The sequence below is a fragment of the Suricata suricatta genome, chromosome 1 (genome assembly GCF_006229205.1).
Source record: "Suricata suricatta isolate VVHF042 chromosome 1, meerkat_22Aug2017_6uvM2_HiC, whole genome shotgun sequence".
NCBI lineage: Eukaryota > Metazoa > Chordata > Mammalia > Carnivora > Herpestidae > Suricata > Suricata suricatta.
This window is the reverse complement of record NC_043700.1, coordinates 146943881-146958716: the sequence shown is the minus strand read 5'-3', so window position 1 is coordinate 146958716 and position 14836 is coordinate 146943881.

Genomic DNA, 14836 nt, shown 5'->3' with positions numbered 1-14836 from the left:
ATGTTAGCAGGCAATCGACCCCATGGGGTATAGGCTTTGAGAACTGACCAGCCTTCTAAAGGTTTCAGTTTCCTTGTCACTTCAATTTTTAGAGACTTTACAGTGTTAGTTGGGTCTGTTCTCTGTGTGTTCCACTCATTGCTCAGCCTGGTACTTGAACGGGCAGTCTGTCTCTTAGTTCAGTTCTTAAAGTTGTCAATAGGCTACCTAGGATTACCTCCATGCAAATGGAACTCAGTGGTGAGACCAACAGTTCATAACAAATTTATGTAGGTTGCTTTTTCAAGTTCCTTCCTCTCCGTGAGTTCCCTTGGTACGTTCCAATTCTCAAGGCCTCTCCTTTTCAGTCCTCTATCCAGAAAGCTGGAGCTATATTTACCCCATTCTGCCACACACTTTCCTGCATATGGAGTCATCGTAGGGTGGAGAGAGACGTAAAGAGAGAGGGGCTTACCCCAACCTCTTGGGAACACAGTCCTTCTGATGAAAGAGAAAGTTTCCCTCTCAGTTTAGGCATCATTGTACTAGTACTATCACCATTGTTGCTACCAAATCTCTTTACTGCTCACTAACCATGAAATAAAGGTGCTTATTCTAGAGATCTCTATATCTTAGCTGACATCCACTTCTGGGGAGCCAACTGATTTGAGTCCAAACTAGAAATAATGGAAAAAATGATAAACTCACTACCAGTCCCGCTTCACTAAAAAATATTTTTGCTATTTTCCTTTCAGAGTCCTCAAATTGCTGCTTCAGTCATTATGTCCAAGTTTTATAGTGTATTAAGCAGGAGAGAACTATGCTTATTCCATTTACCTAGAAATAGACCCACTATAATGAACACAAACTACAAATGAATAGTAGAAGGATATTAGGAAAATCGCCAAATATTTGGGAGTTAAACAACATATTCTAAATATACAGGATGCTTCAAGAGACCTAAAATATATTTTGATTTAAACGTAAGTGGAAATATAACACATCAAAATTTGAGAAAAGCAGCTAAAGCAGTGCATAAAGTAAAAATTAGGCCGTAAATATTGATATTAGAAAAGAAGAGGGCCCCTGGCCAGCTCAATCAGTTGAGCATCTAACTTTGGCTCAGGTCATGATCTCGCAGTTCATGAGCTGTGAGTTGGAGCCCTGCATCAGGGTCAGTGCTGTCAGCCTGTCAGCCCAGAGCCTGGTTTAGGATCCTCTGTCCCCTTCTCTCTGGCAATCCCCTGCTTCACTCACCAAAAATTAATAATAATAATAATATTAATTAATTAATTAATTAAAAAGAAAAGAAGATATGAAATATATAAACGAGGTTGTGAAAGGTAGCAGAATAGGCCACCCCAAAATATAACACTTTGGCATACTGATTATTTTGAGCAAATGCAGGGAAAGGTTTTCTCTGAATTCCCCTTATCTGCCTAAAGACAGATACTCCAAAAGAAACTCAATCGTTGTAAATCCCCGCCCTTCAGAGATTCATCAATGAGGAAAGATAGACTTCTCACAGGAGAGGAAACTAGAAGTTTACCCCACATCCAGACAGATTTTGTCACAAAGTATCATACTTCCCATTCTCTTCTTCTATGGACTCATTTACCTTTCCTAAAAATCATTTACCCTCTCCTAAGAGACCTCCCTTTTCCCTATGAAGAAGGTAAGTATGCCTGAATTCCAAGCCAACCTTTTGACACATATTTTCCTGGTTATCTTCCTTGTATACATAAAGTATACAGGTTTAAAACTTGTGTTTGCTTCTGTCATGTTAATCTGCCTTTTATTACAAAGATCTCAGCTGAGAAACCAGAAGTGTAGAGAGAAAATTATTTTTCTTCCTTTACTGTTTTCACTTTCAGATAGTGGATAAATGAGAGTTAAATAAAACTAAGGCAAAGGGAAGCAAGGTGATAACAAAGACAAAAACAGAATTTAATACAACTTAAAAGGTAAGAGAAGCAATAGGGAAAATCATCAAAACCGAATGTTCTTTGAAAAGGTCTGTAAACCAACCAACTTGTTGCTTGGATCAAGATGATGATAGAGTAGAGATGGTGAGAAGTAGTCAGATCCTGGATATATTTTGATAGTTGAGCCTGTAGAACTTTTGATATATTAGCAGATGGGTACAAGAAAAAAAATCAGGGATATCTTCAAGGGTTTGGGTCTAAGCCACTAGGAGAATACATTTGCTGTATACCAATAAAAGGAAGACAGAAGAAGGAGCAGGTTTAGGAGGTATATCAGTCAGGATATGTTTTTTCTCTGAACATGAGAGAGGAAACCATATATAAATTACTTTAACATTATGTAAGTTTATAGTATAGCTCATGTAAAAAAGTCTGAAGAGAGATCATCAAATATCATTGGAGATTCAAATTCACATATTTATGCTCTGCTATCGTGGAACATGTTTCTCATTCTCAATTTCAACTGTTATTATTCAGATGAGACCAAATCCAGTCAATATGTACTCATTCAACATGAAAGATGGAAATTCAGGTTCTCTTGATGCGAATCCTTTCAACTGTGTTAGTTCTCTTTAAGTAGCCATGCCGAAGGTCCCATGTAACAGATCCATAGATATTACATTGGTTAGAGTTAGACGCAGGACAAGCTCTTTTGCAAGAAAGGCTAGACAATCTAATATCTGATACTGGACACTGATCTATTCGACTAAAACCATGGCTCCAGACAGCACATGCTAACAATTCTGTGGGATATGGAGGACAGGGATATGGAGACTAGGAAATATACAGAGCCACATGGGGATAAGATACAGAGCCACATGGGCAATAAGAACATCCTGGAAATTCTATGATAGTTGCACACAGCAATGTGACATAATGACATGAAGAACAGTGTGAGAAATGATAGCATTTTTCATGATCCAAAAGCAGCAATCTAACAACTAGCCTATCCAAACAGCCAGTCAGATGGTCCACACACATTTTGAAAGAGAAAATTCAGGTGTTAAAGAACAGGATACAAATAAGAAAAAAAAAAAAACAGGCACAAAAGAGTTTAAAGGACAAGACAGAAGACAGGATCTGGAAAAATTATCTGAAGTGGAGCAGCAAAGACTCTTCACAGACTGCTTATAGACCAAGGTATGGAAAGGAAAGGAGAGGGTAACAGTAATTTGTAATAAAAAAATTTGGTCATTGATCCAAATCTAATTTCAATTATAGAACAGCTCTGATATACTGTCCATGGTACAGATGGGACACAGTTACATCTTTATCACTAACTACTAGTAGTTACCAATTATTGGTAATATTGGTAATTATTAAAGATATTTTGGTCAAGTAACTTAGCATAAGAAAAAAAATCATTACATTTACTTTTTTAAATGACATTGGATTTGAGTTTTTCAGCTACCAAGTTTCTTTTGGTCACTCTATATGAATGGTAATATAATTTATATATTAATTATTATAGAATATGGACAACCATCAACAAAGGCTGTGCTTTCATTAATATATTTTAACAAATAATATAAAAGGGATGTTGTATGCATACATTGGTTCAACATTTTTTTAGTACATGAGACAGACGAGGCATAACATTTGCTATTTGTATCAATAAAGAATTCTCTCATTAAAGGCTAACTCATTTCATCATCCATACCAATGATAAGGGAATTCCTAAGAGGAAATCCATACAAAAGGAAAATACAGGAAATAGCTGGACAACCTCCTTTATGATTATTTCTATTATTATTTACAACCACCTATATAATAATTGTAAAAAACAAAAACAAAAAACATTCCCCTTCCTTACCTTTCTTCTTTCCTTTAAAGAATCTTAACCTATGTGAAAAAAAAATCCAAAATATTTTTCTTGGCACTATATTAGTTGACTCAACATAATAGAAATACCTAAGTTTTCATTGATAGCTTCCTTTCCCTTGTAGTCAAACAAAGCTGCCGGGGAAGTTACTTCCTGGGTTTGAAAATGATTGCAAATATCAACAATTAATTCAGTAATTATGGGAATAATTGTTTGATTCCAATCTAAACTATTTTATTGTTTTAAGTGGATCAAGGATAGTAACAGTTTTATAAGAACAGAGACTTTGAAAGATAGTACTTCCACTCTTGTGGGCTAAAAACTGTCTGAAGAAACCTTTGATGAAGGAGCTTTATCCCACAGTATACACCCCCATCTGTAAAAGAAGAGTTGAGTCTCCATAATATAGACAAAAGAGAAACACGTAATGAAACTTGAGCAATGTATTAAAAAGGAAACTGCCCTTTAGAGATAATGGATCTATTCTCTACTCCATGCATGAATGCAACTCTCATTAACACTAATGGAAGTTATGCATGAGCATCAAGAAAATATACCTGGTATAACGGATTTCCAAAATGGATAATGGCATCTAATCTATTCCTAGTGTAGTTGTGTCTTTATGCAGCCAAACAAAAGTACCCCTGAAATTTGGGGATAGAGATAAGCATTTACATAAAGAATTTTAAAGTATTCAGAAACTCAGAACACAGCAGTACCTTGGCATTTTTCCTTCCTTCTCAAACAACTTTTTCCTCAGGGTGCCTGGGTGGCTCAGTTGGGTAAGTGTCGCACTCTTCATCTTGACTCAGGACATGATCTCATGGTTGTGAGATTGTCCCCACATCTAGAGCCCCACGTCCAGCTCTGAGCTGACAGCGTGGAGCTCAGTGGGGATTCTCTCTTTCCCTCTCTCTGCCCCTCCTCTGCTCACTCTCTCCTCAAAAATAAACATTAAAAAAATAATAAAACTGTCTTTAAAAATCTTTTTCCAGTCACAATGATTTACTTATATTTTGCCACTGCATAGATTCTAGGAGACTGGTTTCAAGGCAGGATGTCATCTAAGTAAAACATGATACCCTGTAGTGCACTTACATGTGCACTGACACAAAATTAATGCTCGGGTAGGTTTGGTTGTTTCCCCAATTTCATTTGCATATTCTGTATAGAAAAATGTCATGATACTGGCTATCAATAATCCAGAAATCTTTATTTTCTCTGCATCAAAAATTCTTGATTAAACATTACCTATTGATGTTTTGGTAACTTCAGTTAGCTGCCTGAAAACCTTTTACTGTAAAATTTTTAAAAATCAGATAGTCACAACATTCAAGTAAATGAAATTTTTATTATGCAAATTATAAATATATTTACCTAATTTATTGAAAATAGTCAAGTTAGATATTGATATAATATTCCAATACATAAAAATAAAACCAGGGAAGTTTTATTAACCCTTCACCTAAATATCCTCCATGATTTCTGTTAAAAGTGTAATGTCCATATTGAACACCAGTACTTATGTTCAGAAACACTTGAAAACTGCCTCCCCATACAGCTGTTCTGTGTTCAACCATAAGACAGGAAAGAGCTCATTGTTTTGAAATCAGTTACTTCACAGTTCATGGTTTTGATTTCTGTAAGTAATTAATTCCCCAGTTTATCTAAATGAGTTCTTATCTGTTTCATGTGTTGACAATTTAGGAGTTTTCTCTGATCATTTTTCTTCAATTTTTCTACTAAAATTAAGTTTCAGAAGTTTGCCAGTCACATTTCTTCTTGTTCAATAATGGGGATTGCTGTTGTTCAACATGTAGATCTTTCTCTCTCACTCACTCAATCTCCCTCCCCCACTTCTCTCTTGCCTTTTGTTTTCCTGTCAACTCCACATACAACTTAAGCATTTTTCCTCTTCTTTACTATCTAGCAGGGTAAAACCAATAAATTTTATTGAAGTTTTAAAGAATCATGAGCAGGATAGAAACCAAACTGGCTTAATGCTGATATAAACATCTTCATATTTTCCATGATAATCATATTTATAAATATACTACTGAATTTTTTTGCAAAAGATTCAAGCCATTCCTTCTGAGATCTGAAATATGACAAATGAGAGAAATATAGAGATTTTGACATGGAATCTATAAACATCATAGATCAAAAAAGTAGTGGGGGAAGCTGGCAAGAATAGAATTAGCGTGACTGAAAATTTCCTGTATGCCTGACCCTTGAAATATTAAGTACCACTACCATACATTTAGGATCTCTTTGAACGCAAAGATCCTGAAGCTTAGAGAGATTTAGTAAAATTCAAGAAGACATATACATTGTAAATAGTATATATGTACACATGCATACACTACACATATGGGTGTATATATGTGTGTATCTCAAAACTCTTGAATTTTCCACAGTTAGACAAGGCTGTCTCATTAATAAAATGGAATTTTATTTACCCAAAATGCCCTAGCACCTGAATAGGTATTCTAAGCCATGAAATTAGAACACTTTTGGTCTCCTACAATAATTCTAACTATATTCACCTCCACACTACATGAGCTATACACTAGAAAACAACTTCTTTTATTTATTTATTTATTTATTTATTTATTTATTTATTTATTTATTTAGAAAGTGACAGAGAGTACATGAGCAGGGGAGGAGCAGAAGGGATGAGAGAAAGAGAGACAGAGAGAGACAGGGAGAGAGAATCTCAAAGCAGACTCACACCCAGCACAGAGCCCCACACCGGGCTTGATCTCTCCACTGGGAAATCACAATGTGAACCAGAAACAAGAGTGGGTTGCTTAACCTACTGAGCCACTCAGGCACCCCAAAAAAATATCTCCTCATTTTCAAAAGTCTACAGTGCCCCAGTTATTTCATATTTCATATTGCTTGTATATTGCTACTAGTCCCAAATGTAATATTTTTTCGACATGTTTTCCATTCCGATTCAGAAGAACACTATTGGTTCCCCAATTTCCTCATATAAAATGAGGATAACCTGCCCTCCATCCTCACATAGTTGTTGAAGGATAAACTTTATGCAAAATAATTTTTTTGTTGAAGTGAGCTATTTTGTGAATTTTCGGTTCCATTGTTAGGGACTGATCTAATACAGCTGCTAACTCAGGAAAGGAAAAGGTAAGCCCTGGCATGCTGCCAAGGCCAACTGTTCAGACCCAGAGAATCCCCAGAGGGCTTGACACATCAAAAGCACCACTCCTGGCTGGTCTTGCCAGCAATGTTTCGGAACAAACTCAGATAAGCTCGTCACAAGAGAAGCATATAACTCAAGAGAGGAGGATTTAGAAAAGAGAAAAGGAGAAATTTATTTCAGGTGATGGTAGCCAGAGAAGGTGACTGGCTCAAGACCCAATAATTGACTCTCCACCAGCAAGATGGACACCTAGGTTTTACAGAAAGAGTTTGGTGTGGGGGGCAGAGTAGGTACAAGAGAGCAAGCAGAAGGCCTGGGATCATAAGTCCCTATGTGTTCAGCCCAGGATCATGGGCAGGAAGGGAGCATGTTGGGTGTGGTCTTCTAGGCATTCTGTTTGGATCAGGGCTTTTCTGGTCTGGAGGTTGGAGTATTCCTGTCAATGCAAAACATCATCATGCCTCAAAAAAAGTGTTACAGGAAATAAGAACAATGGGTTTCAGTTACAGCAAGAGTTACGTGGTCTTGTCTATTTCTGGTTTTAACTCTTGGGCAAGAGGGTTCATTAACTTCATGACCTAATATAATGCTTTACACATAATAACTCTAAATAAATAATTGAATGGATGACCTTTGACCTCTTGGTTCCACATACAGCTCCAAAGAAAGTACACAATGAAAACCACACCTATTACTATATCACAATTAAAAGAAACCATTTTTAGTGGTCTAAAAATAATATACTTCAGATTGGTAACTATCGTTTGCTTTACCATTTACTTTATATACATCTGTTAATTTTCCATTTATAGAGGCTAGAGGCCATAATAGCAAAAGCATGGGAAAGTCCTCAAAATATTGTTATAGTATTTATGGTCTTTATGAAAGGTTAAATAACTTGTTTGTGCTTCAGTCTCCATAGCTGCAAAACTGGAGCTGAATATTTATCCCATTCATCTGTTAAGATGAAAAGGCACTATAATTGGTACATATTACACTTAAGTTATTATTACTTTATTGTCATCACCATCAACAATATTCAAACCAATATAATGAAGTTAGAAAGAATTACTTCATAATATAACATTTAATTCATAATTTACTGAAATATATTTTTTAGGTGTCAACAGTACTTGATAATTGATGGGCATTAAATTAATTAGGGTACACAAAGCACTAATAGCAGGAACCAAAAGGATTCCCTAATACAAATGCCTCTCAAAATAGAGAATGATTGTGATATCATCTATCATAGGGTAGGAGTTCTATCAGCACAGCATTACGTATTTTTTTCTCTGCAAAATCTAAATTTGTATACTCAAATGATCAATTCGTGCCCTTAGAAGCTTAAACTAACTGAAAATTTCTCCTTTCTTTCCTTATTGCTTTCCTTCCTTCTTTCTTTTTTCTTTCTTTCTTTTCTTTCTTTCTTTCTCTTTTCATTTTCAAAAATTTAAACTTCACTCAATATTCCAAGAAAATAAAACAATGTGCTAACTTCTTCCCCTTATTTCATAGTTTTCTTATCTATCTCTTTACCCAAACTCTATTTTTAAATCCCTTTACTTCCAAGAAAAGTCTCAGAAATGCATTCATTCTAGAGTATAAACATATAAAGACCAGATAAGAATTATAGTGTTATTTGTGGAAAGAAGAAAGGTGTTATTTTATATTTGGTTTAAAGTACCCAGTCATCTAACAAACATCACCAAGTGTAAAAATTTGGCCCTCAAATTTCTCACCTACTCATGGCTGGCCCTTGCTTAATTTTCAAAGCTGCATCTCTACAAAGTTCTAAAATATTGACTCAACACTTAGAGAAAAAGTATAACTGTCAGAAGCAAAATAGAAACACCAAAAGCACAAGAAATCATCTACATAACTTTTAAGCATGCATTATAAGTTTATTCTTGTCAAGGTAGAATATTGACTATTAATAATAGGTAAAAAGACCCTAAATACTATTTTGTGTAAAAATCTACCACAATTATATCTAAGTTATCCTTCCAAACTTTTTCTCCTTATTCATATTATATCTATATCTCCTAAAAATAAGAATATTACTTGTATCTGCTTAGGAATCAGAAACGAAAATATTCATCCTTTTATTTTGATTCATATTTACCAAAGTATTACACCTTCATGTTTATTGTATCAAACTATGTTCCAGTTAACACCTTAGCTATATGCCCTTCAGTCTTTGATAAGTGGAATGGAATTCTGAGCATGTCATACAGAATTGCCTTCTGGTCTATACTCAACCAGCCTTATAATATGCTATGTTTTTTTTTTTTTCAGGTCTGAATAGCTAAACCTTAAATTTGATAGATTAAAGCAATGTTTTTTCATTAAAAACACATACTGAGAATAATAAACTTAAAAAAGAATAAAGAATGACTCTGTAGATTGGACCATATAAAGTGCAAAACACAAAAGAGAATAGTTACATTAAAATAAATGTAATTTAAAAGTCAAATTTAAATATATGCAGAAAGCATATGAAACTGTGTGTATTTTAGCCATCAAGAACAGACAATATTATTTGCCTTAAAATTCTTAAGTTTCTTAAATGAAATAATATAATGTTTAAAATATGAGGAAAACCACTGTAAAAAGTGAGTAGTGTTACTATGGCAACAGAAAACCATTCAACTAGTCTTAAGCATCCTTGCTTAAGAATCCTTGCTTCATGAGAAATAATTATTAAAGAAGGATATCCACTATGCTAGTTAAACTTTTGAGTTAATAAATTTTGCAGTAATATTTAAAAGCATGTTTCTTATAGAAACATTATGTTCGGAGTCTTTAGAAATAAACTTTTTAAAAATTAAGGAAACATAGCTCTAATTCTGAAGACAACATGTGAGGTCTCTTGGGATAAAGATGGTAGATCAAAAGAATTGATTTCATTTTCTGCTTCACTCAGCATATATTTATTAGACTTCTATGTCCTAGCACTGTGATAGGTACTGTGGATAAAATATTGAACAAACAATGCAATCCCTATTATCTTGGTTAAAAAGTAAAGTAGGAAAAAAGACAGCAATCATTTAATCATATATATAGTTACATTAACCATAGGAACTTTGCATATGTTTTTTCTGCTGTCAGAAGCAATGGGTGGAAAGAAGGATAGGAAACAAATTCCTGACATAGAAAGAATGTATGGTGATTTCTAGACACTGTTTTTAAGAATCCGGTAGGGGCCCAAATATTAATACCTTCCACACCAGTTAATATTTTGGACTTTAGTCTGAAGGCAATGAAGAAATATTGAGAGAAACTATTCAGAAAAATGAAATAGTCATATTTTCATCTCAGAGAAAATTAAATTTCAGACCCCAATGCTCAGTTTTCTTGGGGAAACAATTATCAAAATCTTACAAAACAACAAAAGGTTTGTATGTGAATGGCTGAGTTATAAACACTTCTGCTTCCCACCATTTTTTTTTCATTTTTAGATTATGCTGAAGGAGCAGCTCCTACTGGAATGTATTCTCATAGCACAACAGAAGGAGTTCTCAGCAACTGGCAATGTCCTAAAGCCTCTGGCTTAATGTGAAACAAGATCTCTTTTGCTCCAATTCCATTGGTTCCCACAAACCAGATGGCCAAGACTGACTAAATGATCTGAAAGCATACTTTAACTACTCAGAGGCATGGTAAACTACATGGCAAGTGGAAGGGAGCGTAGATAAGTAATTCTTTTTTTGAGAAGGGAGAGTATGATTAGGAATAATCAAACAATCCACTATAGAGAATATTCTAACTTATCCACATGTTTATGTTTAAATATATTTTTGTGACCTTAATAAAAGTATAAGACCATTGAGCAAGGTCATAACATTCTTAAAATCACCTTTCGTGTTATTTAAGTATGAGGAGACAGGTGGTAGATCTATCATTAATGAAGCACTTAGAGGAAGTATTCAAGGATGACTACTTCAAGCAATAATTTGAAGACATACTGCAAAATGTCATAAAATATGTATCTTCTAATAAAAAAGAAAACAAAATTAAAAATCTTCTCAGATAATAGATTTTAAAACTCACATTGTGATTCATATTTAGTATTTGTTTTATCTATATCAAGCAATTTAATTTTTAATGTTTCATGATCAGAATATTAGGGCTTATCCCCAGCTATTCACGCCCATACATGTCACAAATATATACAGCACTATCCTATGTAAATAAACTTTAAAACTTGGCCAACCACTTCCCATAAAATAGTAGGATTAATTAATGAATATAGTGAGGGTAATTATTTGGCATTTAAAATATGAATCATTTTATTTGAAAATTGATAGTTTAACTTTATTAGAGATAGATAACCAAAATCTATGTGCTGACTAAGATAGTAACTTCATTTTGTACTTTTTAATGAAGAAGGAATTTCTAAAGCCATAACAATTATCCCTTTGCCACTGAAAACTCTGTCTAATGATCTGGCCTCCTGGAAATTTCACCAGTTTGTCTGGAAATTTGAATACCTCCTGCCTGGTCAAAGTGAACAGGAATTGTAACATTTCTTAAAAAGTACCTTATTAATCCTAATAAATACTAATTTTCATAAGTATTATTTCATAGAACTTTATTTTCATTGGATTTACCTTTTTGAAAGTCACCCATTTGTAATGGTAATGTTCTATTGCTATGTAACAAATTATTAAAAAATTAGCTATTTCAAGCTCTATAAATTTATTGTCTCATATTTTCCTTGAGTCAGGAATCTAAGTACAAATTTAGTTGGCTCTTGTGCTAAGAGTGTCACCCTGGTAAAATCAAGATGGCAGCCAGGAGCTGCAATCCTGGCTATTGGCAGAATTCAGTCCCTTGAGGCTGTAGGGACAGAAGTCTCCATTTTCTAGCTCATTGGAGGTCAGAAACACTCTCAACTCCTAGAAGATATCGGGAGAACCTTGCCAATCTCCCACCACCCCCATAAAGCAGTTCACAACATGGTAATATGTTTCTTCAAGGACAGCAGGATCTACTGTTTGATGGTTTTGGGTTTCTTTGTTTTTGTTTTTGTTTTTTGTTTTTTGTTTTTTTTTTTTGCAAAAGCAAAGAGCTTTATTACGGGTTCGAACTCCGACTCACAGACTTTTCCAACGCAGTGGATCCATACTGTGACTGATGTTTTGTCTTAAGGGTTTGACTGATTGTATCAGAACCAATCAGGAAAATCCCTTGTCATTAATTCAAAGTCAACTTACAAGGAGCTTATGTCCTACCCACATTCCAGGGGAAAGGATGAAATCCTCAGGGCCACTTACAATTTTTTTCCTCCTACACATGGTTACACTTTTTTTTTTTTTTTTTTTGGACAACTAACCCTGCTGACTCACTCAACAATCTAAAATTGTGGAAATAAAATTTAAATCCCCACAATTCATTATAAGTACAATTTGACAATTGATTCATCTGGAAGGTTCTTGAAAAAAATATTTTCACAATACATATCATGCTGTAAAACTTTTGTAAATAAAAACTCACTTCCCATAAACACATATTTAAGCCTAAAATAAATTTAGGATGAACAGTGAGTAAATCAGAAAGGGTTAAAGAGGAAGTGAGATGGGTTCTTTAATCATTCCACGCCCACAGGTTTTTCCAATCCAATCCTTACCTTTCCCTTACTCCCTTTCCTCTAGGGATGATCCTGGGCAAACATCAACACAGAGAATCTCTACTAGCAATTTCAGTAATTAGTAAAAACCATCATCCTAAGATACTCTGGGTTCCTGAAAATTGTTAGCTAGATTTTTAGTGAACAAGCACACAAATCAGTGAGAGAAAAAGAATGAAAGGAAGAATACTGGCCGGCAACACTAATCTTATCCTAACACAAGGTAAGTCCTGAAATTTGTATTTTAAACTGAAAGCTCAGCAAATTTCAAAAGTTACATTTATTTTCCTTTATTTTAATTCTTTTAGGGCAGCTCTTATGTATTCAAAAAATATGCATATATCTGTTGTTAGATATGAATAACAAACAAAATCTGAGGGTGGAAGTTGATAAATGTTAAATAATGAAGGAAATCATTACCTTTCAATATAAGTAGAAAAATCAAAGGCTAATAAGGGTTTGGAAACCTGGACAGCATTGGTGTTGCCACTTATTACTAAAAATTATCTTATTTCATCATGGTATACATTATAGTATAAATATTTAATTGTTTATCAAAACTATTCAAGAGAGAGATGATTTTAGGTACATTCTGCAGGAAGATATAAAGAAGTGCTCAACTACCCAATTCAGTTACAGCTTGAAATCTGTACAATTTTGAGATTCATAGCCAGTTTGAATGGATTGGCACTAACTTATTTTTCTTGTTTATAAACTTCCTGTGTGCTAAATATTTTATCCTATTATGAAATATATGATTCAGATTGGAAAATATGGAGATAATAACTATAAACAGTTAGTTTTATCATGCTGAATAAGATCAACCTCTACATATGAACATGAATAGAGATATGAATCAAAATATAACTTAAAAATATAGGACCATTCTACCCATCAGACTGGCAAAAATATGAAAAATGGTTGACGAAATACACTGAAATTTTACTGTAACACTTTAATCCTAAGAAAAAGTTAACAAAAAGCAGATTATCGTTCATTTTATCAGAGAAGTTTAAAAGGTAAATAAAATGGATCTCAACTCTAAGGTGATCTTTTGCTCCAATCCCTTGAGGATGGGATTCCAAAAAGATTTCACAGTATCCCTTTAACCATCAACAAAGTGAACAGATATTTAGAGATTCAGAAATTTATTCATAATTCTGAAAATATCTTTGTCAGCTCTTCCTATAAACCATATAAACATCACTCTACCATTTAAAGTAAGAGAAAAAATTAAGTGCAAAAAATAAAATCAACTATTTTTTATTCTACAAATTTACTTTATCTTAATTGATTTTTTGGGATGTTCAGTTTGAGAAACTGTAACACGTGTATAAATTCGTGCAACCACCATAACGGTCAGGCTTCAGAATGGTTCCATCACCACTTACTGGGCTACTCTTTGTAATCACAGCATACCTCGCCCCCTGGAAAATGCTGATTTGTACTCCTCAGTAGAGCTTTGTCTTTTCCATAATGTCACATAAATAAAATACATAGTAGGTGACCTTTAAACAAAATGTGGAATGTTGGATAGGTACAAACAAGAGTTACCAAAAATCCCCACAAAATTTTAACATAATCATGTAGAGTCTATTAAAATAACTCTGTGGAAATAGAGCTTAGACTTGCTCTAGTAGGCTTAGAACCAAAGACAAAACTAATTCTATAATAGATGAGGTCAGAATGGAAGGATGGAAATGATGCCTTGTGTTACCAGACTTAAGACAAGAAAATGTAAAGCTGTCCTCAAATTCACCTCCAAAGAATATTTATCTTTTAGATATGTTCTACAACTTTGGAATTTATTTTAAGCTGGCTGTACGCATTTCCTTCTTTGGAACATGGGGCACAGTATATCCACCTGTTAGGGTCAATTAATTTGTGAAAGAGCTCTGACAGCTTTGAGCAAAAGCTCCTTTCCATTTATTAAGGAATCAGAGAGCTGCCATATGTTAATTGCTAATCCATTTCTCACTTAGAATAGTGAGACAACAAAAAGGCCGTTTTTACACAGCATATTAAATTGTTTTTTAAAATAGTAATGGATATTGCTATAACCATGTGGGATAAACTTTCCCCTGAGAATCTCTCCCTTATTTGTGAACTTGTTTCCTCTATTCCAGTTTTTGAAAACAAAAATATGGACAGAGTTAAAAAATTCTTTTAGGGGCTCCTGGCTAGCTCAGTCCAAGCATGCAACTCTTGATTTTCAGGTCATGAGTTCAGGCCCCATGTTGGACCTAGAGCTG